Below are 27535 nucleotides of genomic sequence, written 5' to 3'. Positions count from 1 at the left end.
CCACCACGAGCTCTTCTTCCCATTTTTCCATGAGTTTCGTCCTTTGTAAAAGTAATCGGTACAAGTCCCCACAGTTTCCTCTCCCTGAACTATCCGCGACCAGAAACTCCTCTAACATTGTGTTTTTTGGGGTTCATGGGAATGCAGTCATCTTCTTGCGGAGAAGGTTTTTGACCTGTAGATGTCGGAGTTAATTCCCGTTTGGTAGGTCTAGTCTCTCCATCAGCTTCTCTAAGGTCACTAGTCTGTCACCCGTGTAAAAGTCCCTCACAGTCAGTATCCCCTATCCTGTTTCTACCTCTTGGTTTCTACCCATGTCTATCATGGCTGGTGCAAACCTATGGTTGCCGCAGCTGGGGGCCACGATGGACATATCGGTCAGACCAAAATGTTGCCTCACCTGGTTCCAAGTTCTCAGGATTGCTACCACCACTGGGCTTGTTGAGTGTTTTATTGGTGGGGATGGGAGCGCTGCTGTGGCGAGGGCCTGGAGGGTCATCCCTATACATGAGGACTCCTCCATCCTTACCCATTCCATGTTTGATCCTTTACACATCCCCTCACTCTCTCGGCCGTAGCTGCCCAGTGGTAGTATTGCAAGTTTGGGAGGGCCAGCCCCCTCATGTTTCTTCTCCTATGTAGTACATTTTGGGGATTCTTAGATTCTTACCTCACTCCCCCAAACAAATGCCGTTATCATCTTATCTATTGAATGGAAAAAGGCCTTGGGGATGTAGATCGGTTTGCATCTAAACAGGAAGAGGGACCTGGGCAGTACGTTCATCTTGATTGTCTGGGAATGCGGATGTGCATCCCATCTCTGTAGATCTTTTTTGACTTCTTTCACCGGACTGGTCAGGTTCCACTTGTGGATCCGTGTCCAGTCATGTATGCAGAGCCCAGGGCCTCTGGTGAGCAACTCATTAAGAAGAAACTGAAATCAGGAACAAAGCAGTATGAAGATCATTTCTTGAGGTACGGCCTTACTGTGCCAGTGCAAATCAGGATACAGAACCCATGTGTATTATATGCAGGGAAGTACTGGAAAATGAAAGTTTAAAACCCCCAAATCTTTAAAGACATTTGAAGACGAAGCATGGCGAGTTTGAGGACAGACTTCTTGATTTTTTTCAAAGGAAGCAGTGGGAACCTAAATTGTCAGCTGAAGTACTTAGCAGGAATGGAGCATTGAATGACGAAGCAAGTGAGATCGTGAGCACCAAGCAGGCTCACCTGTTGCATTATAGGTAAGTAATAATGGTGTGTCGTGAAGGTTGGCCTGTGTCAGTCCCGAAGTTCTGCCAGTTGGTAAAAGTGGGTCCCGGGGAAAAAAAGTTTGGAAAACAGTGTTTTTCACTGTACCTCAGAACACGTGACAATAAATCCAAATCAATATATTCCCCAATGGTGGAGGAAACCCTTTCACAGAATTCCTTATCCACCAACAACGCCGTTTCCAATTTCAAGGGGGGGAGGGGTGGGGGCGGTTGGCGGTGGCTGAGCTGAGCCTGACCCCACCGCGAAATCCACAAATTGCAGAACATGACCCAAAATCCCTATTGCTGAATACCCCGCCCAAACCAGCCCTGGGAGCAGGGGCTTGCCCACCACAAAGAAGTCGATCTGAGAGTGGATCTGATGTACCTGCGAGGAAACCGAAAATCTTTCTCATTTGGACGTAGAAATCTCCACAGTCTGCACCCTCTTAGGCATCAACTTATCCAGCCGAGCATCCAGTACACAGTTAAAATCCCCTCCCAAGATTAGCTGCTGCGAGTTCAGATCGGGAACAGAAGCCAGCAACATGTTAAGACATGCTGTATCATCCCAATTTGGTGCATATATGTCGACCACTGATGTACCTGCCAACGACCCACAGACCATGACATACCTCCCATCCGGGTCTATTAGAATCGTTCCCACCAAAAAGGATACTTTCTTATTAATCAGGTACGCAACCCCCCTCCGGGGCAGTACTGTCAAATCCCGAATGAAATACCTGCCCCACCCAGCTTTTCCATAATCTTGTCTGATCTTTAATCTGCAAGTGAGTCTCCTGCAACAGCACCACACCAGCCTTCAAACTCCTAAAATGTGCAAACACTCTCAATCTTTTTACGGGGCCATTTAACCTCATCACATTCCTAGTGACCAGCTGTATAGGGGGCCGCTACCCATCGCCCCCACACCCCTCTTCCACTAAAAGAGAGCCAACATCAGGACCACCGAAGACAGCAACCACATCCCCCATCAAGACAGAACAAAGAAATGCTTAAAATGACTGTCAGTGAAATACCCCTCCCCTCTGTCCCCTTCATCCCATCAATACCACACCCAAATAACCCAGCGAAGAACAAGGCAAACAAAGAGCACCCCCTTCCCTACCCAAACCCCAACCAAAACAAAAACAAAGCACCCAAGCTCATGCCAAAACAACCCTCCACAGCTTGAGTTGCAGATACTCCCTCCCATCCCCCCGCTCCTGTTAACTATTCAGCTATTTAGTTAGCTGACTGGCCCTCACACAGAGTAAAAAACCATAACAGCAAAAACCCATAACGCCAACCAGCACCCCGCCCAAATTCAATGTTAATAATTACAGCAAAACAGAAAGATATATGAATAATAACACCCATCCCACAAAACCCACAGTAAAATTCCAGAAACAAAGCTCTAAAAAGCCCAATAAACAACCCCCAAAACCCCAAAATTCAAACTCCGACCCCCAGACATACATTTCCCCAGCAGTATAAATCAGTTATCACGATTCCAAACCATTCTTCTGCCCAAACGCCTCAGCCTCTTCCCAAATTTCAAAATAGTAATCTTTTGAGTCATTAGTCACTCAGAGAAGCAAAGGGCAAACCATGCCAAATCGAAATTTGCTCCGGTACAACGCAGCCTTGGCCTTGTTGAATGCTGCCCGACACCTGGCCAGCTCCACTCCAACACCTTGAGAGATCCTTACAATGTGGCCTTTCTACCTGGAGTCCCGATGCTCTTTTGCCCACAGCAGGACACTTCCTTTGTCTTGAAAACACTCGCAGTGGCTCACCAGCACGAGATTTCTGCCTGGGCCTGATCCAACTCAGGAGGGGATGCCATTTCCCCCTCCCTCACAATCAAACAACTGCAACATAAACTTTGTCGGACTCAGGTGTTATATCACGTGATTGTAATACTCTCTTGCTTACTTCCAGAATAGTCTGATGGTCGTAGTTGAATGAAACTATCAGTCTTCAGTTTAAGCAAATAACATTTAATGAATAATGAATATAAATAATAATGAGCCAGCAAATGGGAGCTTGAGAGGCCGCAGGGACGGCAGGAGTGGAGGAAAAGGCCATGAACAGCGGGTGGACGAATTGGCGGACCCGCGAGGCAAAGGGTCCCTGGCCACCCCAGAGAGAGGGAGCCTGACAACTCAAGCAACGGCATCGCCCCCTCTCGCAATCTGGAGATGTATGGAATACATTCCCGATGAAGGAACTGACCGCGATGAGGGAGGCAATAAAGGTGGAAATTCAGGTGGTGGTCAAGGTGGCAGGAGTGGAGGCATAGGTCGCCATGCAGACGGTGATCGATGGACTGAGGAAGAAGGTGGAGGCATGGGGGAAGATGATCCTCAAGCTGGAGATGGCGTCGACGGACCGGAGCGACAGGATTGTCTCTCTCGGGGCCAAGATCAAAAGGTTGGCAACAACCAAGGGAGCTTGAAGGGGAAAGTCGAGGACCAGGAGAATAGGTCCTGACACCAGAATATCTGGATCGTGGGCTTGCCAGAGGAGATCGACGGCAGGGACCCGATGGGCTATGTGGCTCAAATGCTGGGCAACATAGTCGGGAGGGACAGTTTCCCCAATCCGCCGGAGATTGGCAGAGCCCACAGATCGCTCCGGCCGAAGCCCAAAGGGAACAACCAAGGGCGATAATCACGAAACTGCATCGGTATCAGGATCGTGGTGAAAGGATCCTGAGGTGGGTGAGGCAGACGAAGATGAGCAGCTGGGAAGGACACAGAATCCGGGTCTAAATGGACATTGGGTAAACTTGGCAAAACGCAGGGTCGTGTTGAACCAGGCAAAATCGACCCTAGACAAGAACGGAGTGAAATTTGGAATGCTGTTCCCAGCCAGGCTCTGGGTCACACTCCAAAATAAGGATCAGTACTTCAACACCCCGGCAGAGACGAATGGGTTTTTTCGGGCGAACGGCCTGGACAAGGAGCTGGCAAGGCAATGCTGAATGTGAAACAGAGGAGGAAAGAGGGGAGAAAAGAACTATGACGGACACACACTATGTTTGTGCGGGAATGTACTGCCTCTCTTTGATCAGAAAGATCAGACCACCAGGAAGGGCGAGGGCAGCGGAACGCAGGAGAGGGTGAAGCATACACAGAGGGAATGGAGAGTTAGCGGGCATGGGACAGGGGTAAGATCAGCCCCGGGAGTGGGGGGCAACCACACTAGAGGGAAAGCTAGCGTAGGAATTATGATAGCAAGGGGTGCCGCATTGCACCTCCGGGCAAGGAGCGAGCGCCTGGTGGTGGTGGGGGCACAAGGTCAGTAATGGGGAACGTAAGGGGAGAGATGGGGAGGGTGGGACACAGGGGGGAAGGTTTAGCGAGGGGGACGGAGGGAGTGGGAACACAAGGGGACCATGAGAATAAGAAAGGAATGGGCCTCAGATTGGTTTCAGCAAGTAAGGTGCAGGTTGAGGGAACAGGATGGTGCTGCAAGTAGCCACTTTGGACAAAGGGAAACCCCGGAGCGCAGGGGCCCGACCTGATGGTGAGAGCGGTGACCGTGGCCATTTTGGACGGCCTCCTAACAAAGGGAAACCCTGGAGTGCTGGGGCGCATCCACCCACTGGGATTGTCACTTGGAACGTTAGGTGACTTACCGGCCCAGTGAAAAGATCCAGAGTCATCACCCATTTAAGAAGTTTGAAAGCCGACATAGTCTTTCTTCAAGACACCCAAATTAAGGGAGAAGGACCGACTGCGGGGAAGTAAGAGCTGGGTCGGAAAATGTCCCATTCATGCTACGGGACGAGGGCTGAGGGGATAGCAATAATGATTCTTAAGAGGACGGTGCTTACAGCGACAAGGACAGTCACTGACCCAGGGGGACAGTACATCATGGTCAGCGGTGTCCTAGACGGGGCACTGATAGTCCTGGTAAATGTGTATGCTCCCAACTGGGACGACACGGATTTCAGAAAGAAGACCATGACGGAAATCCCCAATATCGACACACACCGACTGATCACGGGAGGGGACTTTAACTGTGTACAGGACCCATTGATGGACCGATCGGCCCCCAAACGGGGAAAAAGAAAGGCATAGACAGGGAACTGGGAACATTCATGGAGCAGATGGGGGCAGTGGACCCATGGTGGTTCCTACACCCTGGTGAGAAGGAATTCTCCTTCTTTTCACCAGCGCACAAGGTATACACTTCTTTGCTGTGGGGAAATTGGTGCTTCCAGAAATAGTAAGAGTGGATTACTCCACAATACCTATCTCCGACCATGTTCCACATTACATGGATGTGAGGTCGGAGATGGGCCATGCCCGACGCCCCGCTTGGAGGTTGGACACGGACACGGTCTTCTGCCAGAAAACATCACAGGCATAGGTGAGTACATCACCTTTCACGTTCTGGGAGGCACTGAAGGCGGTGATTAGGGGAGAGTTCATAGCCTACAAGGATCATAGAGATAGGGAAGAGAGGGCAGCTAGGCAATAACTGATTGACTCCAACTTGGAGGTCGACAGATAATACGCTGAGGCCCTGACCATAGAGCTTCGGGCGGAGAGGGAAGAGCTGCAAATGGACTTTAACATGCTATCCACGAGGAAGGCAATGCACCAAATCTACCATGTAATGTTCTTGTCGGATGGCCTGATTTATATGACAAGAATACTTGTAGCTAAAGCTATAAATGGTCCATTAACATTAACTGTGGGTCAAATATATACAAAACAACAGATGAATAACAGTATTGACATGCGCAAGCAACCTCTCTCTTCCAGCTCCCTAGTCAATCTGAGGTCACGTGACTCTAACATTCACTTATCTACTAATGAGACTCCTAGTGGTCAGTCGGTGAATTACAACACAGCCATGACATCACTACATCCCCTTTCCTTTGAAGGAATAAATTGATGCTCCATCAGCTCCGGGGAACTGACTTCCAGGTGCTTAGCATCAGGCTGGGACCCAGCTGGGTCATGGGATCCAGCGGCCCTCCAACTCCTGTCTCACTTGGATGTTCCTGCCTCCACCTGATGTGCATCAGCGGCAATGTGGTGCTCACCAGATTGTGCCCTGACCACTAACATGTCCCACCGAGGTGTGTGTATCTGTGCTGGTGGAGGGTGGGGATGACAGCTGTAATGTGACTATTACGGTGGCATCCTCGGAGCTCTCCTCCAAGGTGGTCTCATGGGAGACTGGAGAGGGTGCCACCCAGGATGGGCTGGCGCCCTCGGTTGGGTGACCTGCGGGAGAATGGATATGTGGTCAGTGGGAGGGGTGGGTCAGTCAGTAAGGCAATAACAACTCACGTTTGACAGCTCCTCCAGGTAGAGCCCGGTAGTTCCTCACCTCTGCGGCATCTGCCAGCCTCCGCATTGGTGACCACCCTGTCCTTGGTGTCATGTGACAGTATCATTAAGAAATGGGTGTTTATAAATGGGTATGTATATAAATATCTGTAGTGAGAGTACCTTTAAGAAATGGGAGTTTACCACTGCCGTGATGTCAGAGAGTGGGTGGAGCTGGGCTGTCTCAGCTTTTTACTTTTGTTTTTGAGCAGGCTGCAGGGTGTGATTTAGTTTCGTTTTCAGAGCTGGATAGCTGCAGTCACAGCCAAAAGGTGTATGAATCTCTCTCTGTAATCTAAAGACTGTAAATCAATCCTGGTGATTTAAAACTAATAACAGTAGTGTCTTTAATCTGATGTGCTTCTGATAAGGGTTTTGTTTTTAAGTCATATGGATGTTAAAAAGGAAAGCTTAAAGGTTTACTTAGTGTTGTAGTCTTTGGGGGTTGTATTTTAATTAATGGTTGCTAAGATGCTCACTGTATGTTTTAAAAAGGTTAACTTGAGTTCATAGAATAAATATTGTTTTGCTTTAAAAAATACTTTTCCATTTCTGCTGTACCACACCTGTAGAGTGGGCCGTGTGCTCCCCATACCACAATCTATTAAAAGTTGTGGGTCAGGTGAACTCCATGATACACTTTTGGATTCTCTAAACCCTGGCCCATAACGAATTGGAGGCTCGAAGGGGATATAAGTCTATCTATTGGATTGGCTTAATGAACAGAAAGACAGTGAGGGGTGAGCATATTGTGGGTGCTTTTCAGGCGTGGTATTCTAGTTTAAGTGGAGAGTGTGTTGTGGACAATGGCACTTTCAGAGGCTCAGAGGTTTTTGGGGGTAGAGACGGTCACATGCAGTACCTTACGGACAGAGACTAAAAGCAGACTGTTAGATTTGGCAAAAACATTGCAATTAACATTACCTGACAAAATGCGAAAAGATGAGGTAATTATGGCAGTGGCTAAGCATTTAAAGTTGCCTGAGATACAGTTTGACTCATTGGAAATGGCAAAAATTCAGTTACAACTTAAACAAATGGAACATGAGAAAGAATTAAAGCAGCTTGAATACGAAATAGATAGAGAGGGAAAAAAAAGAGAAAGGGAGATACAGATCAGAGAAGAAGATAAAGAGAGAGAGTTTGAACTTCAGAAAATGGCCACGAAACATGACAGTCAGTTAAAATTGGCAGGTGTAAAGGGAAACGTACAGTTGGATGATAGTGATGAGGATAGTGAGAAACAGCGTCATAGTCGAAGGCTTGGTGGGGATCTATTTAATTATGTCCAAGCATTGCCAAGGTTTGACGAGGAGGAAGTGTAAGCCTTTTTCATTTCATTTGAGAAGGTAGCTAAACAAATGAAATGGCCACAGGACATGTAGGTATTACTGATTCAAACAAAGCTGATAGGTAGGGCGCGTGAAGTGTTTGCATCACCAACAGAGGAGGTATCTGGGATGTATGAGGAGGTGCAAAAATCCATCTTAGGTGCATATGAACTAGTGCCTGAAGCCTACAGACAAAGATTTAGAAGTTTAAGGAAAGAGCCTGGTCAAACATACATGGAGTTTGAAAGGATCAAACAGGACTTCCGGTTGCGGTTATGCCTAGGTAGGTCGCACGTTCGGCAGCTCCCGCCGGGAACGGACTTTTGGGATCTTCAGAGGGGCCCCAATGGCAATTGTTCAACGGCTTCCAGTGTGGGAAGGTGACAGCAAGGTCCCCCCGACAGTATATGGATTGGACCAGGAGTGGAGCGGTTAAAAAAGTGATCCTGGTGCAGCGAAAAGTGCGAGGGAGGAAAAGCAAGATGGCGGCGGGTGGAGACCAAGCAGCGTGGGCGCAGTGGTCGCAGGAGCAGCAGGAGTTTCTTAAACGCTGCTTTGAGGAGCTGAGGACAGAAATGCTGGCGCCAATGAAGGCGGCGATTGAGCAGCTTGTGGAGACCTAGAAGGCCCAAGGGGCGGCTATCCGGGAGGTGCGGCAAAAAGCTTCGGAGAACGAGGACGAGATCTTGGGCCTGGCGGTGAAGGTGGAGGCGCACGAGGCACTGCACAAGAGGTGGGCGGAAAAATTCGAGGACCTGGAGAATGGGTCGAGGAGGAAGAATCGTCGGATTCTGGGTCTCCCTGAAGGAGTGGAGTGGTCCGATGCCGGGGCATATATGAGCACGATGCTCAATTTGCTGATGGGCGCAGGAGCTTTCCCGAGGCCAGTGGAGCTGGATGGGGCTCATCGGGTCCTGGCAAGGAGACCCAAAGCCAATGAGCCGCCAAAGGCTGTAGTGGTGAGGTTCCACCGCTTTATGGACAGAGGGTGTGTCCTGAGATGGGCCAAAAAAGAGCGGAGCAGCAGGTGAGAGAACACAGAGATCCGAATTTACCAGGACTGGAGTGCGGAGGTGGCTAAGAAGAGGGCTGATGAGGCATGGAACTTCATACAGACTGAAAAGTTGGACTCAAATTGAGGGTTTGTCGTGGGGGGATGTGTACTGTGTTTACTGCTTTTGGGGAATGTTCTTTTTGTTTGAGTGCTGGGTGGGGATGGGTGAATGGATTTGATGTGGGGGCTGTGGGAGAGTGTGGGCGTCGGTGTTGGAGGGGCAGGGCCCCACGGAGGAAGAGGGGGGGTGGAGGCCCGGGGATGGGGAGTTGGGGTAAGGCCGCAAAAAGGAGTTGCGCCAGAGGGGGCGGGGCCGGCTCAGGAAAGCGCAGGCTTTTTCCCGCATTAGGGAAGGATGGGGGCGAAGCCGGGGGGGAAGAGCGGTGCTGGAGAGGAGCGGTGCTGGAGAGGAGCGCACACTGACTGCCAAGGGGTGGGGGGATTCTCACACTGGGGGGTCGATGGAATGGCAGGAGAGGCCGGGGTCAGCAGGAGTCAGCTGACTTACGGGAGTGTCATGGGGGGAGCAAAATGGCTAGATGAGGATCTAGCGGGGGGAGGGGGATGGGGGGAGTGGGGGGAACTGGGTTGCTGCTGCATTGGCCAAAAGGGAGCTGGAAGTAGAAGAGGTAGTCGGGGCAGGGGTCCGCCGCCTGGGGGACTGGAGGGTGCGGGAGGCGCGGGCACGTGGCTGGCCTAGAAAAGGAGATGGCTAGTCGGCGGGGGGGGGGGGCGAGCAGCCCCCCGATCCGGCTGATAACTTGGAATGTGAGGGGCCTGAACGGGCCGGTCAAGAGGGCCCGGGTGTTCGCGCACTTAAAGGGACTGAAGGCAGACGTGGTCATGCTCCAGGAGACACATCTGAAGGTGGCAGATCAGGTTAGGCTGAGAAAGGGATGGGTAGGGCAGGTCTTTCATTCAGGGCTGGATGCGAAGAACAGAGGGGTTGCAATACTGGTGGGGAAGCGAGTGTCGTTCGAGGCACTGAATATTGTAGCGGATAATGGAGGTCGATATGTGATGGTGAGTGGTAGGTTGCAGGGAGTGCAGGTGGTACTGGTGAACGTATATGCCCCGAATTGGGATGATGCCGGATTTATGAAACGCATGCTGGGTCGGATCCCGGATCTGGAGGTAGGAAGCTTGATAATGGGGGGGGGGGGGACATCAACACGGTGCTGGACCCAGCACTGGACCGTTCTAGGTCCAGGACGGGTAAGAGGCCGGCTGCGGCCAAGGTGCTCCAGGGGTTTACGGACCAGATGGGGGGAGTGGATCCGTGGAGGTTTGCCAGGCCGCTGGCCAGGGAATTTTCCTTCTTTTCCCACGTCCATAGAGCCTACTCCCGGATAGATTTTTTCATTTTGAGTAGTGCGCTATTCCCGAAAGTGGAGGGAACGGAATATTCGGCCGTAGCCATCTCAGACCACGCCCCGCATTGGGTGGAGCTGGAGGAGAGGGACCAGCGCCCGCTGTGACACCTCGATGTGGGACTGTTGGGGGATGAGGGGGGGTGCGGGGGTGTATTGAAAGATACTTAGAGGCCAACGACAACGGGGAGGTGCAGGTGGGGATAATCTGGGAGGCGCTGAAGGCGGTGGTCAGGGGAGAGCTAATCTCCATTAGGGCCCACAGGGTGAAGAGAGAGGGGAGGGAGAGGGAGAAGTTGGTGGGGGAGATTTTGAGGGTCGACAGGAGGTATGCAGAGGCCCCCGAGGAGGGGCTACTCAGGGAGTGACGGAACCTCCAGACGGAATTCAACCTGTTGACCACGGGGAAAGCAGAGGCACAGTGGAGGAAAGCGCAGGGTGCGACGTATGAGTATGGGGAGACGGCGAGTCGGATGCTGGCACATCAGCTTTGTAAGAGGGAGGCAGCGAGGGAGATTGGTGGAGTTAAGGATAGAGGGGGGAATACAGTGCAGAGTGCGGTGAGAATAAATGAGGTATTTAGGGAATTCTATGGGGATCTGTACAGGTCTGAGCCCCCAGCGGGGGAGGAGGGGATGCGACGATTCCTAGATTAGCTGAGGTTCCCAAGGGTGGAGGAGGAGGACGTGTCTGGTTTGGGGGCACCGATTGGGCTGGAGGAGCTGGTTAAAGGATTGGGGAGCATGCAGGCGGGGAAGGCCCCGGGGATGGATGGGTTTCCAGTTCAATTCTACAGGAAATACGTGGAACTGCTGGGCCCGTTGCTAGTGAGGACTTTTAATAAGGCGAGGCAGGGGGGGGGCCTTGCCACCGGCAATGTCCAGGGCGCTGATTTCTTTGATCTTGAAGCGAGACAAGGATCCATTGCAATGTGGGTCGTATAGACCGATCTCGCTCCTCAATGTTGAAGCTAAGTTGCTGGCGAAGGTGCTGGCTACGAGAATTGAGGACTGTGTCCCGGGCATGATTCATGAGGACCAGATGGGATTTGTGAAGGGTAGGCAGCTAAACACAAATGTGCGGAGGCTCCTCAATGTAATTATGATGCCCTCGGTGGAGGGGGAAGCGGAGGTAGTGGCAGCTGTGGACACGGATAAGGCCTATGATCGGGTGGAGTGGGAGTATCTTTGGGAAGTGTTGCGGAGGTTTGGGTTCGGGGAGGGGTTCATCAGTTGGGTCAGGCTGCTATATAGAGCCCCAGTGGCGGGTGTGGCTACGAACCGGCGGAGATCGGAGTACTTTCGGCTGTATCGGGGGACGAGGCAGGTACCTAGGGATCCAAGTAGCTAGGAGTTGGGGGGACCTGCACAAGCTCAATTTGACACGGTTGGTGGAGCAGATGGAGGAGGATTTTAAAAGATGGGATATGCTGCCACTCTCACTAGCGTGTAGGGTGCAGTCGGTCAAAATGACGGTCCTCCCGAGGTTTCTCTTTGTGTTCCAGTGCCTTCCCATTTTGATCCCCAAGGTCTTTTTCAAACGGGTAAGCAGGAGCATCAGGGGATTTGTGTGGGCGAATAAGACCCCGAGGGTGAAGAGTGTGTTTCTGGAGCGTAGCAGGGACAGGGGGGGGGCTGGCGCTGCCGAATTTGTGTAGCTATTATTGGGCAGCCAGTGTGGCGATGATCCGTAAGTGGGTAATGGAGGGAGAGGGGGCGGTGTGGAAGAGGCTAGAGATGGCGTCCTGTGTGGGCACGAGCCTGAGGGCGCTGGTGACGGCACCGCTGCCGCTCTCGCCGACAAGGTACACCACGAGTCCGGTGGTGGCTGCAACGCTGAAGATCTGTGGGCAGTGGAGGCGACACAGGGGCGAGGTGGGAGCCTCGGTTTGGTCCCCGATTCGGGAAAATCATCGGTTCGTCCCGGGAAGGATGGATGGGGGATTTTGGAGCTGGCATCGGGCAGGGATTAGAAAAATGGGGGACCTGTTCATCGATGGGACGTTTGCGAGCCTAGGGGCGCTGGAGGAGAAGTTTGGGCTACCCCCGGGAAACGCTTTCAGGTACATGCAAGTGAGGGCGTTTGTGAGGCGGCAGGTGAGGGAATTCCCGCTGCTTCCGGCACGTGGGATTGAGGACAGGGTGATTTCGGGTGTATGGGTTGGAGAAGGCAAGGTTTCGGCGATTTACCAGGAGCTGAAGGAAGAGGAGGAGGCCTCGGTGGAGGATTAAAGGGCAAGTGGGAGGAGGAGCTTGGAGAGGAGATAGATGAGGGTCTGTGGGCTGATGCCCTGAGTAGGATTAATTCTTCCTCCTCTTGCGCCAGGCTCAGCCTAATACAATTCAAAGTAACTCACAGAGCGCATATGACAGGGGCGAGGTTGAGTAGGTTCTTTGGGGTGGAGGACAGATGTGGGAGGTGCTCGGGGAGCCCAGCAAATCACGTCCATATGTTCTGGTCGTGCCCGGCGCTGGATGGGTTTTGGAGGGGTTTTGCGAGAACTATGTCCAAGGTGGTGAAAGTCCGGGTCAAGTCGAGCTGGGGATTGGCATTATTTGGGGTATCGGAAGCGCCGGGAGTGCAGGAGGCGAAAGAGGCCGGTATTCTGGCCTTTGCGTCCCTGGTAGCCCGGCGGAGGATTTTGCTACTCTGGAAAGATGCGAAGCCCCCTAGTGTGGAAGCTTGGATCAATGACATGCAGGATTCATCAAGCTGGAGAGGATAAAGTTTGCCTTGCGCGAGTCTGTGCAAGGGTTCGTCAGGCGGTGGCAACCGTTCCTAGACTATCTCGTGGAGCGTTAGGAGGAGGTCAGCAGCAGCAGCCCATGGGGGGGGGGGGGTTTCTTTGGGGTGGCATTTGGGTGAAGGTGGGGGGTGGGTTTCCCTATTTGTGTTTTTAAATGTTATATGGGGGGGTTGTTGTATATGGGGGAAATCCAATGTATAATTTCTGATTGTTGTGTTCTTGTTTCTTTTTGTTGGGGGGGGGGGGGGTTGTTGAAAATTTGTTGAAAAATTTGAATAAATATATTTTTTTTAAAAAGAAAGGATCAAACAGTGTAATTTTGATAGGTGGATACGGGCTTTGAAAATAGACCAAACGTATGAAGCTCTCAGAGAGATTATACTTTTGGAGGAGATTAAAAATTCAATTCCTGATGTAGTGAGAACTCATGTGTGTCATGTGAGAGTACCTTTAAGGCATGGATGTTTAAGCAATGTACCTTTAAGAAAACAGTGATCTCAGAGAGTGGGTGGAGCTGAGCAGTTCAGCCATTTTGCAGTTTAGTTTAGCAGTTTGAAAAGAGCTCAGGAGTGTCTGTGTTTGCAGTGAGCTGGATCTCTGCCATGAAAGACTATCTCTGGATCATTTGGGTGATTTAAACTCATAATAGTAAAGCCTTTAACCTGATGTGATTCTGTTTAAAGGTGTTAAGTCTCTTGGAAGTTTGAAGGAACATTTTGAGGAATTATTTACTGTTGCAATATTTTCAGAGTTATCTTTGAAGTAAGGGGTGTTAAGAGATCCAATGTTTATTTAAGATGTTAAGTTGAGTTCATGGAATAAACATTGTTTTGTGTTTAAAAACCCACGTGTCCATAATTGTAATCCCACACCTAGGGAACAAGCCGTGTGCTAGGAAAAGCAACAAATACATTAAAGGGGGAGGTTGGTTGAACTTCATGATACATTTTGGGGTTCTGAAAATGTCTCGCCCATAATAATTGGGGGCTCGAGGGGGATAAAAGTCTATCTATTGGATTGGCTTTTGTGAACTTAAAGACAGTGAAGGATTGTTGCTTTTTTGGTGTGGTATTTTAGTTTAAGTGGGGAGTGTGTTGTGGACAATGGCTCTTTCAGAGGCTCAGAGGTTTTTGGGGGTGGAGACGGTCACACGCAGTACTTTACGGACAGAGACGAAAAGCAGACTGTTGGGTCTGGCAAGAACATTGCAGTTAATATTACCTGACAAAATGCGAAAAGATGAGGTAATTATGGCGGTGGTTAAGCATTTAAAGTTGCCTGAGATAGAGTTTGACTCATGGGAAATGGCAAAAATTCAGTTGCAAATTAAACAAATGGAATATAAGAAAGAATTAAAGCGGCTTGAATACGAAAGAGAGAGAGCAGAAAAAGAAAGAGAAAGAGATAGAGAGGAAAATGAAAAGGAGAGAGAAGAAAGAAACAAAGAAAGAGATAGAGAGGAAAGGGAAAAAGAGAGAGAGTTTGAGCTTCGGAAGATGTTTCTGAAACATGAAAAAACAGTTAAAATTGGCAGACGCAAAGGGACACGTACAGTTGGTGGAGATGGATGAGGATAATGAAACAGAGCGTCATAGTCGAAGACGTGGTAGGGATCTATTTAAATATGTCCAAGCATTGCCAAGGTTTGACGAGAAGGAGGTAGACGCCTTTTTCATTTCATTTGAGAAGGTAGCTAAACAAATGCAATGGCCACAGAACATGTGGGTATTACTGATTCAAACAAAGCTGGTAGGTCGGGCTAGTGAAGTGTTTGCATCACTACCGGAGGAGGCATCTGGAACGTATGAGGAGGTGAAGAAATCCATCTTAAGTGCATACAAGCTAGTGCCTGAAGCTTACAGACAAAGGTTTAGAAATTTAAGGAAAAATGTTGGTCAAACATACATGGAGTTTGAAAGGCTCAGAGTAATTTTGATAGATGGATAAGGGCTTTGAAAATAGACCAAACGTATGAAGCTCCCAGATAAATTATACTTTTGGAGGAGTTTAAAAATTCAATTCCTGATGTAGTGAGAACTCATGTGGAAGAACAGAGGGTTAAAACTGCAAGATTAGCAGCAGAAATGGCAGATGATTATGAATTAGTTCCTCAATCAAAGATTGGTTTTCAACATCAGTTTCAGCCGGTGAGGGAGTGAAACTGGGGATATGAGAAATACTCAAGTGGTAAAGGTGAAGGTGATCTGATGGGAGACAATAAAGAGAGTGTACCTCAGATTTAAAAAGAAATCCAGGAGGGTGGAAAAGAAATGAAAAGCTTCAGATGTTTTCACTGTAATAAACTAGGCCATGTAAAGTCACAGTGTTGGTGGTTGAAGGAAAGCACTGGGAAGGCTGATGTGGTAAAACAGGATAAGACAGTGGGGTTTGTTAGTGTGGTAAAGGAAAGCCCAAGCGAAGCGAAGGAGGTGCAAACAATTGTACAGCCTGTTCAAGAAGTAATTGTTAAGAAGGTACCAGATGTATTTAAAGAATTTACTTGTGTGGGTAAAGTTTACTTATGTGTATCAGGACGAGCAGGTAAAGAAGTCACAATTTTAAGAGATACATGGGCCAGTCAATCTTTAATGGTAAGAGATGAGGAATTATGTAGTTTGGGAAGAATGTTGCCAGAAAAGGTGGTGATAGGTGGAATTCAGGGTGAGAGGAGTAGCGTTCCATTATATAAGGTAAAGTTGGAAAGTCCAGTGAAGAGTGGTGAAGTGATAGTAGGAGTAATAGATAAACTATCTTGTCCAGAAATACAGTTTATCTTGGGTAATGATATAGCTGGATCGCAGGTGGGAGTGATGCCTACTGTGGTTGATAAGCCAGTGGAAAATCAGACAACTGAAGGGTTGAAGGACGAATATCCTGGGATTTTTCCGGATTGTGTAGTAACAAGGTCGCAAAGTCACAGGTTAAGACAAGAGGAGAAATCAAAGAGTGAAGATGAAGTTGAAGTGCAATTATCAGAAACGATTTTTGATCAGATGGTTGAAAAAAAACAAGAACAGGTGGAGGATGAGGCGGATATTTTTAGTTCAGGAAAATGGGCGGAGTTACAACAGAACGATGTAGAAATAAAACGGATATATCAGAAAGCATATACGGAAGAGGAATCTGAGAGTATACCAGAGTGTTATTGCCGTAAAAATGATGTCTTGATGAGAAAATGGAGACCTGTACATATGCAGGCGGATGAAAAGTGGGCAGAAGTTCAGCAAGTAGTATGGCCGGTAGGGTATAGAAAGGAGGTGTTGTGAGTTGCACATGAGGTACCAGTGGGAGGTCTTTTGGGAATAAGGAAAACTCAAGCTAAAATCCAGAAACATTTTTATTGGCCTGGACTACATAAAGATGTAGTTACATTTTGTCAATCATGTCACACATGTCAAGTGATAGGCAAACCTCAAGCAATGATAAAACCAGCGCCCTTAATACCCATTCCAGCATTTGAGGAACCTTTTATGGGGGTCAGAATTGATTGTGTAGGACCGCTTCCTAAAACAAAAAGTGGGAATCAATATCTTTTGACTATAATGGATGTGTCTACTAGGTTTACAGAGGCCATTCCAGTACGTAATATTACATCTAAAAGGATTGTGGAGGAGTTACTTGAATTCTTTACTAGATATGGACTACCCACAGAAATTCAATCGGATCAAGGATTAAATTTTACTTCAAAGTTATTCAAAGAAGTTATGGATAGTTTAGGAATAAAACAATTTAAATCAACTGCGTACCAACCAGAATCTCAAGGAGCGTTATAAAGGTGGCATTAAAGACAATGTTGAGGGCGTCTTGTCAAGATTATCCAGAGGATTGGGCTAAAGCAATTCCATTCGTATTCTTTGAGCCTTTAAAAGCTAGGTTTTGTGGACCGTATCAGATTGAAAGGAAATTAAGTGAGGTGAATTATGTGGTAAAAACACCAGATACAAGGAAGACTCACCGAGTGTGTCATGTGAATATGCTTAAAAGGTACTTTGAAAGGGAAGGAGAGAAAAATGAGGTTTTAATGATTCTAACTCAAAGTGACGGACCAAATCCAGATGACTGTGAATTTGACATACCTCAAATTAAATTGGAAAATGAGGATGTTCTTAAAAATGGGGATGAATTGTTAAGTTATCTTCCAGAGGAAAAACAAACTGACCTGAAAGAGTTATTGATATCACATGGGCAAGTTTGTAGAGATAAATTGGGAAGTACTAAAATGGCTATACATGATGTAGATGTGGGAAATGCTGTTCCTATCAAACAACATCCGTACAGACTTAATCCTTTAAAATTGGCACAGGTTAACAGAGAGATTGAGATTATGCTGAAGAATGGCATAATTGAAGTGGGTTGCAGCCAATGGAGCTCACCCATAGTGATGGTACCTAAACCAGACGGTACCCAACGACTGTGTGTGGACTATCGAAAGGTGAATGCAGTTACAAGAACGGACTCTTATCCTATCCCACATTTGGAGGATTGCATTGAGAAAGTGGGACAATCAGCTTTCATGTCCAAACTGGATTTACTTAAAGGTTACTGGCAGGTACCTTTATCCGAAAGAGCGAAGGAAATTTCAGCTTTTGTGACTCCAGATGGTATATACCAATTCAAAGTTATGGCATCTGGCATGAACAACGCCCCAGCCACATTTCAACGGTTAACTAACAAAGTCGTTTCAGGATTACCCAATTGTGCAGTATACGTCGACGATCTGGTAATTTTCAGCCGGACATGGAAAGAACATTTAAAACATCTGATGGAATTATTCGATCGACTTCAGGAGGCGGGTTTTGTGATAAACCTAGCCAAATGTGAATTTGGAAAAGCCCTAGTCACTTTCCTTGAGGCGTTTCCGATACCCTCAAGACGAAGGGAAATAATGCGATTTCTTGGCATGAGTGGATTTGATTGAACATTTGTGCAAAAGTTTTGTAGCGTGATTGCTCCACTGATAGACTTGCTGAAGAAACGTCAAAACTTTCAGTGGACAGCGGACTTTCAACAGGCATTTGGCTGCCTGAAAGCTGTGATAACCAATGCTCCTGTGTTGGAGAATTACAAGGGACTCTGTGATCAGATTGAACTAAAGTATCTGACTTTAAAGGGAAATGCCGAGGCGTAGAAAAATGGACGGATCGTGTAAGGACCTTCTTGTTCAAAGAGACTGTCAATCGCAATGGATTCCAGTTGGAGGAAGAAGAACAAAAATGGACTGTATTATTATGTTTTTTTAAACAAAAATGTATATTTACTGTGTGCATTTCTTCACGGATGGTGAAAAGGTGAAAAATGAAACCATCTTGAAGTTGATGGGTTGTTTTTTTCTCTTGGGGGGAGGTGTCATATGAGAGTACCTTTAAGAAATGGGTGTTTATAAATGGGTAAGTATATAAATATCTGTAGTGAGAGTACCTTTAAGAAATGGATGTTTCCCACTGCAGTGATGTCAGAGAGTGGGTGGAGCTGGGCTATCTGTCAGCTTTTTACTTTTGTTTTTGAGCAGGCTGCAGGGTGTGTGGATAGCTGCAGTCACAGCCTGAAGCTGTATGAATCTTTCTCTGTAATCTAAAGACTGTAAACTAATAACAGTAGTGACTTTAACCTGATGTGCTTCTGATAAGGGTTTTGTTTTTAAGTCGTATGGATGTTAAAAAGGAAAGCCTTAGTTAAAAAGGTTTACTTAGTGTTGTAGTCTTTGGGGGTTGTATTTTAATTAATGATTGCTAAGATGTTCACTGTATGTTTTAAAAAGGTTAACTTGAGTTCATAGAATACACATTGTTTTGCTTTAAAAAATACTTTTCCATTTCTGCTGTACCACACCTGTAGAGTGGGCCGTGTGCGCCCCATTCCACAATCTATTAAATGTTGTGGGTCAGGTGAACTCCATGATACACTTTGGGGTTCTCTAAACCCTGGCCCATAACATTGGCCACCCCGGTCACCTCCAGGGCCCGTTCCTCGAAGGAGGTGAGGATTCTGATGTCCAGCACCTCACCACCAGTCTGGACCTTCACCTGGTGATTGTGGGAGAGCTTTTGCTGAGGAGACACAGAGAGGACATCGTTAGCCACATGAGAGGTGGGAAAAGTTGTGAAGGGATGGTTTGGGGGGGTGAAAGGGGAGGGGGTGGAGGAAGGGTTGGGTATTGAATGGGAGGGGGTGGAGGGAGGATTGGGGGTCGCATGGAGAGTTGGGGGGGTGGATGCTCCAGTGAAGGCGGAAAGGTCTGGGAGGGGGGGGGCATTGGTGTCTACTTACTCATGCTGCCCTGTGTAGGTCATTGACCTTCCAGCACTCATCCCAGGCAGCACTGGCTGCCCTATGGCTGACCCTCTGGGACCCTCAGAGGAACAGGACATCCATCCTGGCCTTCACAGCATCTAGCAGCCTCCCCAGGTCCGAGTCCCCAAATCTTGGGGCTGGTCTCCTTGGTGCATTGTTGAGAGCTGACTAGGGTTGGCTGAACAAGTGCAGCTTAAGTGTTGCTCAACCTTGTTAGCGGTGGTCTGGCGAGTGCGGTGCCGACGATTCAGCTGGCGAGCCTTCATTTGCGGCGAGAAGCTCGTGAGGCCTAGTTAAGGGGACCAATTCATGTTGAATAGTGTTGCCGGCCTTGCTGGGCTGAGCACCGGGAAGCTGACGGCAATTCCCGCTCGCTACAACATTTAGAAATCTTTCCGGAGAATCGTACCCACGATATTTCTCTCATCTTCAACATTCAACTTTTTGACCAACGAAACTATTCTCGTCTCCATCAGTACTGTCATGTTGAATGCTTATCTAAATCACACATCAACTGACACACCCTTCCTCCTCCCTACATCTTAATTGTGCATAAATCAAACTCATTGCATCATTTCCTCTTCCAGTCTAATCTATCCAATCAAAATGATGGACCTCCTCATCTCCCTCAGTTCTTTTATTCGCATGTCTTTACACACACACCTTTGGGAAATAGCGGGGGAAGGATTCCTGAGCTGATTATAAGGCCGTTAAATCGCGCGTTATGAACGCTCCTTCCGTGGCCAACATGTCCAGGAATATTTGGTCCAGAGGTAGGAACATGACCACTTAGTCACAAGGCCTAAACTCAGTATATCTAAACATGTCATTTAGATATGTTCCATATTTCTCTTTTGGCCTTTGTAATGTCAGCAATGCCCTGCACTTTGGGCATTGGTTTCTCATTGTTATGAACAATGTATAATTTTAAGTTGAATTTAAATGTATATATTTGTGTGTTAAGAAAGTTAAAAAAGGTTTTGGTTTCAGTTAGAAGCTTCTTAAAAAAATTAATCAACAACTTCCACCTCCGAGTGAACCCATCCACCGACCCCCTCAAGATGAACTTGACCTTCTCCAGCCTCAGGAATTCCACTGGTCGCTCCCCCATCCCCTGCTTGATGGCTTCGAGTCCCACCATGCGAGAAAGATCTGTTCCTTGTCTATCAGGGAGGCAAAGGCCAAAACATCGGCTTCTCTCACCCCTGAACTCCCGGATCTTCTGATACCCCAAATATCGCCACCTCTGGACTCAGAGCCACCTTCACCCCCAGCACCTCGGCATTACTGTGGTGATATACTGTGGTGATATACCTGTAGATAATATTACATGTACTCAGCAGTGTGACCTCCCACCAGAAGGTGGCGTCAGACATCAGCCAGGTGACATCCGGCTACTGGCAGAAGGTTGTAAGGCATAGACCGCGAACACTCCCGCCCAGAATCTTCCCAATTTTTCACAACCGCAAATCATGTGCGCGTGATTCGCTTGCCCCTGCCCACACCTCTCACACTCATCTGCTACCCCCTGAAAGAACCCACACATTCTTGCCCGAGTCATATGCACCCTGTGCACCACCTTAAACTGTTTTAGGCTCATCCTTGCACAAGAGGAGGTCCCGTTTATCCTATGGAGTGCCTCACTCCATACTCCCCAATTGATCTCCCCTTCCAAATCCGCTTCCCATTTCTCTTTGATCTTCACCACCTGTTCGCCATCCTGCTTCCTCCAGCCACTTGTATATATCCCCAATTCTTCCCTCCCCTTCCACATCTGGAAACAGCAGTCGCTCCAACAGGGAGTATCTCAGCAACCTAGAGAACCCCCTCCAGGCCTTTCACGCAAAGTCCCTAACCTGCAGACGCCTGAACCACCTTGGCCTGCCCCACTTCCCTCCACCTCCTGTATCCACTATCCATCCCCCCGGCTCAAACCAATGATTCTTGCACAACGACGTTAACACCAACATCCCTTCCACCTAAAATGCCTCCTCAACTAATTCCATATCTTCACCGTTGACTGCACCACTGGGCTCCCTGAATACCTACTCGGAGCCATTGGCAACGCTGCCATCACCATAGCGCTCAAACAATACCCCTTTCAAGATTCCTCCTCCATCCTAACCCACTCTCCCCTTTCTCCTTCCCACCACTGCCGCACCTTGTCCACATTCACTGCCCAATAATAATGAAGCAAGTTCGTCAACGCCAACCCCGCCTGTAGCCTCTGCCTCTGTAGCAGGGACCTCCCCACCCTTGGCATCTTCCCCGCCCATACAAAGTCCGAAATGGTCGTATCCACTTTCCGAAAAAAGGCCTTTGGTATAAAGATCGGGAGAGTCTGAAAGATAAACAAGAACCTCAGCAGAATATTCATTTTCACCACTTGGACCCTCCCCGCCAACGTTACGTGCAGTGTATCCCACCACTTAAGATCCTCGCCGAGCCTCCTCCACCAACTTCGTTAAGTTTCACTAACTATGGAGCCCCGTCCATTCCCTCGCTGCCGTAAATGGCATTCCCCCTAAATTAGCCCGCTCTCCCAGCTAATTCATCAGGAAAACCTTGCTTTTCCCCACATTCAGTTTGTACCCCGAGAACCCTCCAAACCTCCCAGCAGCCCCATAATCCTTCCCATACTCTCCAACGGATCCGAAACATACAGCAAGAGGTCATCGGCACAGAGCGACACCCGATGCTCCATCTGTCCCCTCATAATCCCCCACCACTCTGACAACCCTCTGAGAGCCATTGCCAATGGCTCTATGGCCAGCGCAAACAGCAGCAGCGACACCGTGCACCCCTGCCTCGTACCCCTGTGTAAGTCAAAGCTTTGTTCGCTCATATAATTCGTCCTCACCCTTGCCCTTGCTGCCACATATAGCAACTGCACCCATGCCACAAATCTTGGCCCAAACCCAAACCTTCCCAAAACCTCGAACAAGTACCGCCACTCCACCCTATGAAATGCCTTCTCCGCGTCCATGGACACCACCACCTCCAGTACCGGAGCCCCCAACGGATTCATCACCACATTCAACAGCCGTCTTATATTACTCGCGAGCTGCCTGCCCTTCACGAAACCTGTTTGATCCTCTGCAACTACCCCTGGACACAATCTTCCATTCCCTCCGCCAACAACTTAGCCAATACTTTCACATCCGTGTTCAATAGTGATATGGGTCTATACGACCCACATTTCACCGGGTCCTTCCCCTTTTCTGGGATTAGCGTGATTACTGCCTGCATCATCGTCTCCGGCAACTGCCCCTTCTCCAGTGCTTCATTAAACACCCCCAACAGATGTGGTGCCAAGTCCATCGCAAATTCCTTATAAAATTCCGCCAGGTACTCATCCAGCCCAGAAGCCTTCCCCGACTTCATACCCTGATACTATCCAGCACCTCTGTCAGCCCCAGGGGCTCCTCCAACGCCTGCCTCTTTGCTTCCTCCATCTGAGGAAATTCCAGCTCGTCCAGAAACCTCCCCATATCCCCCTCCTCTCTCCCTGGGTCCACCTCGTAAAGTCCCTGGTAATACTCTCTAAACGCCTCGTTTATCTTCCCTGGCTCCGACACCACATTCCCAGCCCAGTCCATATCGTCAATATTTCCCAGGACACAGCCTGCCTCCGCAGCTGGTGCGCCAGCATGTGGCTTGCCTTCTCCCCATACCCATATTGCACCCCTTTTGCCTTACGCAACTGCCCTACCTCCCTCCCTAATGTCAGCCTGTCAAACTGCCCATGCAACTTTTTCCTCCTCGCCAATCCCTCCGCAGTGGGCACCCTCGAATATTCCCTGTCCACCTCCACTATCTCGCTCACTAGACGGTCATGTTCCTCCCTCCTTTCCCTATCTGCACGAGCCTTAAACAAAATAATTGCCCCCCCGGACCACTGCCTTCAGTGCTTCCCAAAGAATGGCCGCCAACACCTCCTCATTCTGATTGAACTCCACATACTCGTTAATCTCCGCCCGCACCTTATCATAAAAACCTCCATCCGCCAGGAAACCTCCACCCCGGCCTTTGTCTCGTCCTGATCTAAATCGAATCTCCAGCCTGTGGAGTGTATGATCCGAGATAACTATCCCCGCATACCCTGCCCCCTCCACCCAAAGCAAAATCTCCCGACTCACTGAGCAATCAATCCTCGAGTACACCTTATAGATGTGAGAAAAGAAGGAATACTCCCTTCCCCCAGGGCTCTGACAGCGCCATGGATTCACCATACCCATCCTCTCCATAAACCCCCCCAGCTACCTTGCCATTCGTACCCTACCCATCGACCTGGGGCTCGATCTATCCACCCTCGGCTCCAGGACACAGTTAAAATCTCCTCCCATGATCAACTGCTGCGTGGCCAAATCCGGGATTGCTGCCAGCAACCCCCGAATAAAACCCACATCATCCCAATTTGGGGCATACACATTTATCAACACCACCGGTGCCCCTTCCAATACCCCACTCACAATCACATATCTCCCACCCAGATCCCTCGCCTCCTTCGCACTCACAAATCCCATTTTTTTGCTCATTAAAATCACCACTCCCCTCGATTTCGAATCAAACTCCGAATGGAAAACCTGCCTGACTCACCCCTTCCTTAACCTAACCTGGTCCTTCACGTGGACATGCATCTCCTGCAGAAAGACCAGTCTGCTTTCAAACTCCTGAGGTGAGTGAACACCCGCGACCTTTTAATCGGCCCATTCAGTCCCCGGATGTTCAACGTTAACAGCCTTACCAGAGGCTTACGCCTCCAATTCCCCCTACTGTCCATCATCTTTCCTACTTAACTCCTGCCCCCTTAATTCCACCCTATACCGAGCCCATCCCAGATGGCCCCCTCCTGACCATGTCATCTCCCACCCCCTGCCACGTCACAACAACCTCCCCCCTCTCACCCCCCTCCCCCAGCCACTCCTCTCAGCCTTCTCCCCCACCACCTCACTTCCATTCACTAGCATCACCTGCTAGTGCGGCAGCCCCTGTCCAAAGGCACCTCCCAATGACCTCCCATCCCCCCCCCACTCCTCAGCTCAAGGAAGAAGGCTCCCTACTGACCTGACCCTCACCCACCCAAACCAAGACTTCTCTTGAACTCCAGGCAGCCTTCTCCAAAAGCAAACAAACAAATGTTAAACACAAACAATCCCATAAAACAGGCGGGGGGATGGGAACATCCATCCCCACATAAGTTTTTCATCCCGATAAACCCTTACAATCCCAACAGTAAACAGCAAATCCCCCCCAAAAAAAGATGAAATCGCCCAATCCCTCCCCTCACTTCAAACATGCTCCCAACCATTCCAAAGTGGCAGCACCCCGGCTCCCAAGTATTGTCCGCTCAGTTCTACCCCAGTATATGCTCCTTAATGAAGTTTTCGTCCACTTCTGGGGTCTCAAAATAATACCCCCGGACTCCGAACGTCACCCGTAAGTTTGCCGGGTAGAGCACCCCAAACCTGACCTGCCGCCGCTATAGCACCACTTTGGCTTTGTTGAAGCCTGCCTGCTGCTTCGCCAACTCGGCTCTGATGTTTTGATAAATTCGGACTTTATTCCCCTCCAGTCGCAGGTACGCTTCTCCCTGGTCCATTGCAGAGTCTTCTCTGTCTCCACAAATTTGTGGAGTCTCACGATCATGACTGAGCCTCATTACATAAATTGATCCTGGCCAGCCTGGTAGAAGGGGCGAAGGCGGGTTTGAAGAGATGGCATGCTTTCCTGTAATCTTTGGCGGGAAGGGTGCAGACTGTTAAGGTGAACATTCTTCCGAGTTTCTTGTTTGTGTTTCAATGTCTCCCAGTCTTTTTTAGGGAGTTAGACTGGAGCCGTGCCCAAGGGTGGCGATATTTGGACTGTCAGACTTGCCAGGGCTGCAGGAGGAGAAGACTGATGTCTTGGCCTTCACCACTGGAATAGCCTGGAAGCGCGTCTTGCTCGGATGGAGGGCACCAGCACCACCTAAGGGGCTGGTTTAGCACAGTGGGATAAACAGCTGGCTTGTAATGCAGAACAAGGCCAGCAGCGCGGGTTCAATTCCCGTACCGGCCTCCCCGAACAGGTGCCGGAATGTGGCGACTAGGGGCTTTTCCTCGTAACTTCATTGAAGCCTACTTGTGACAATAAGTGATGATTATTATTATTATTATTATTATTAAGGCGTTGGTCAGCATAGCTTTGAGATTTGTCGGAACTCCTGCATTTGGAAATAATTAAGTACGCCATTGGGGAATTGGAGGAGGGGTTCTACTCAAGGTGGATGCCTTTCATTACCTTCTTTAAGGAGCTGGTTGCTGCCTGCAAATAGAGGGGGGTGGGTAGGAGTGTGGGGAGGAGGGCAGTTTGGCTGGGGTGGGGAGGGTTTTTGCTTAATCCGGTTTAGATGGGGCTGTGTTGGGGGGAGATTTTTATAAAAGTTGTATTAATTTACTGAACTATTTTGTATGTTATAATTGAATTTTTTTCTGAATGAAAATATTTTTTTTAAAGGAAGATGGTTGGGCCGAGGACACTACCCTGAGGAACTCTTGCAGTGATGTCCTGGGACTGAGATGATTGACCTCCAAACACCACAACCAGCTTCCTTTGTGCCACGTCTGTCTCTAACCAGTGGAGAGAATCCCCCCTGATTCCCATTGACTCCAGTTTAGCTAGGGCTACTGGATGCCATACTCAGTCAAATGCTGCCTTGATGTCAGGGGCAGTCACTCTCACCTCACCTCTGGCATTCAGCTTTTTAGTCCATGTTTGAACCAAGACTGAAATGTGGTCAGGAGCTGAGTGACTCTGGTGGAACCCAGACTGCGTGCCTGTGAGCAGGTTATTGCTGAGTAAGTGTCGCTTGATAGCACTGTTGATAACACCTTCCATCACTTTGCTGATACTTGAAAGTAGACAGATAGGGCGGTAATTGGCCTGGTTGGAGTTGTCCTGCATTTTGTGGACAGAACATGCTTGGGCAACTTTCCACATTGCCGGGTAGATGCCAGTGTTGTAGCTGTACTGGAACAGCTTTGCTAGGTGGGCAGCAAATTCTGGAGCACAGCTCTTCAGTACTATTGCCGGAATATTATCAGGGCCCATAGCCATTGCAAGATCCAGTGCCTTCAGCCGTTTCTTGATATCAAGTGGGGTGAATTGAATTGGCTGAAGAATGGTATTTGTGGTGCTGGGGACCTCTGGAGGAGACCGAGATGGATCATCCACTTGGCACTTCTGGCTGAAGATTGTTGCGAATGCTTCAGCCTTGTCTTTTGCATAGATGTGCTGGGCTCCACCATCATTAAGGATGGGGATATTTGTGGAGTCTCCTCCTCCAGTGAGTTGATTAATTGTCCTCCACTATTCACGACTGGATGTGGCAGGACTGCAGAGCTTAGATCTGATCTGTTGGTTGTGGGATTGCTTAGCTCTGTCTATTACTTGCTGCTTATGATGTTTTGCTCACAAGTAGTCCTGTGTTGTAGTTTCATCAAGTTGACACCTTATTTTTCGGAATGCCTGGCATGCCCTCCTGCACGTTTCATTGAAGGAGGGTTGACCCCTGGCTTTGTGGTAATGGTAGAATGGGGTATATGCCAGGCCATGAGGTTACAGATTGCAGCTGAGTACAAGTCTGCTGCTGCTGATGGCCCACAGCGCCTCATGGATGCCCAATCTTGAGTTGCTAGATCTGTCCTGAATCTATCTCATTTAGTACCTATGGTCCAAAAATATTCTGTGAGCTGCCAGATCTTCTGCAAATGTGGCCGTATATGTGTGCTTTTAATTTAAAAAAGTATTTTCATTAAATTATGTCCTTTGCTTTTTAGAAACAGGCAGGTGCGTGATCCAATCCATCACGAGAACCCGCCTCCCATCCATCGACTCCGACATCACCTCCCGCTGCCTTGGGAAAGTGGGCGGCAGAATCAAAGACCCCCCCCACCCAGGTTATTCTCTCTTCCAACTTCTTCCATCAGGCACGAGACACAGAAGTCTGAGGACATGCATTAACAGGTTAAAAACAGCTTCTTCCCCACTGTTACCGGACGCCTGAATGACTCTCTTATGGACTGAATTGATCTCTTCACACACCTTCTCGACTGAGTAGCACTACACTCCGTTTGCTCAGCAGATGCTTGT

At 48.9% G+C, this 27535-nt stretch overlaps 1 long non-coding RNA gene across 1 annotated transcript; it reads left to right on the top strand.

Annotated features, from left to right (window-relative positions):
• Positions 1-392: 392 nt before the first annotated feature.
• LOC140384885 (uncharacterized) lies at positions 393-27535 on the top strand. The gene is made up of 3 exons (XR_011933195.1): positions 393-1247; positions 25901-26241; positions 27223-27535. It is a non-coding gene; the product is annotated as an uncharacterized lncRNA (long non-coding RNA).

This window comes from Scyliorhinus torazame, chromosome 10 (genome assembly GCF_047496885.1).
Source record: "Scyliorhinus torazame isolate Kashiwa2021f chromosome 10, sScyTor2.1, whole genome shotgun sequence".
Lineage (NCBI taxonomy): Eukaryota > Metazoa > Chordata > Chondrichthyes > Carcharhiniformes > Scyliorhinidae > Scyliorhinus > Scyliorhinus torazame.
The sequence above is the reverse complement of the archived record's forward strand: the minus strand, read 5'-3'. Positions and strand labels throughout refer to the sequence as shown.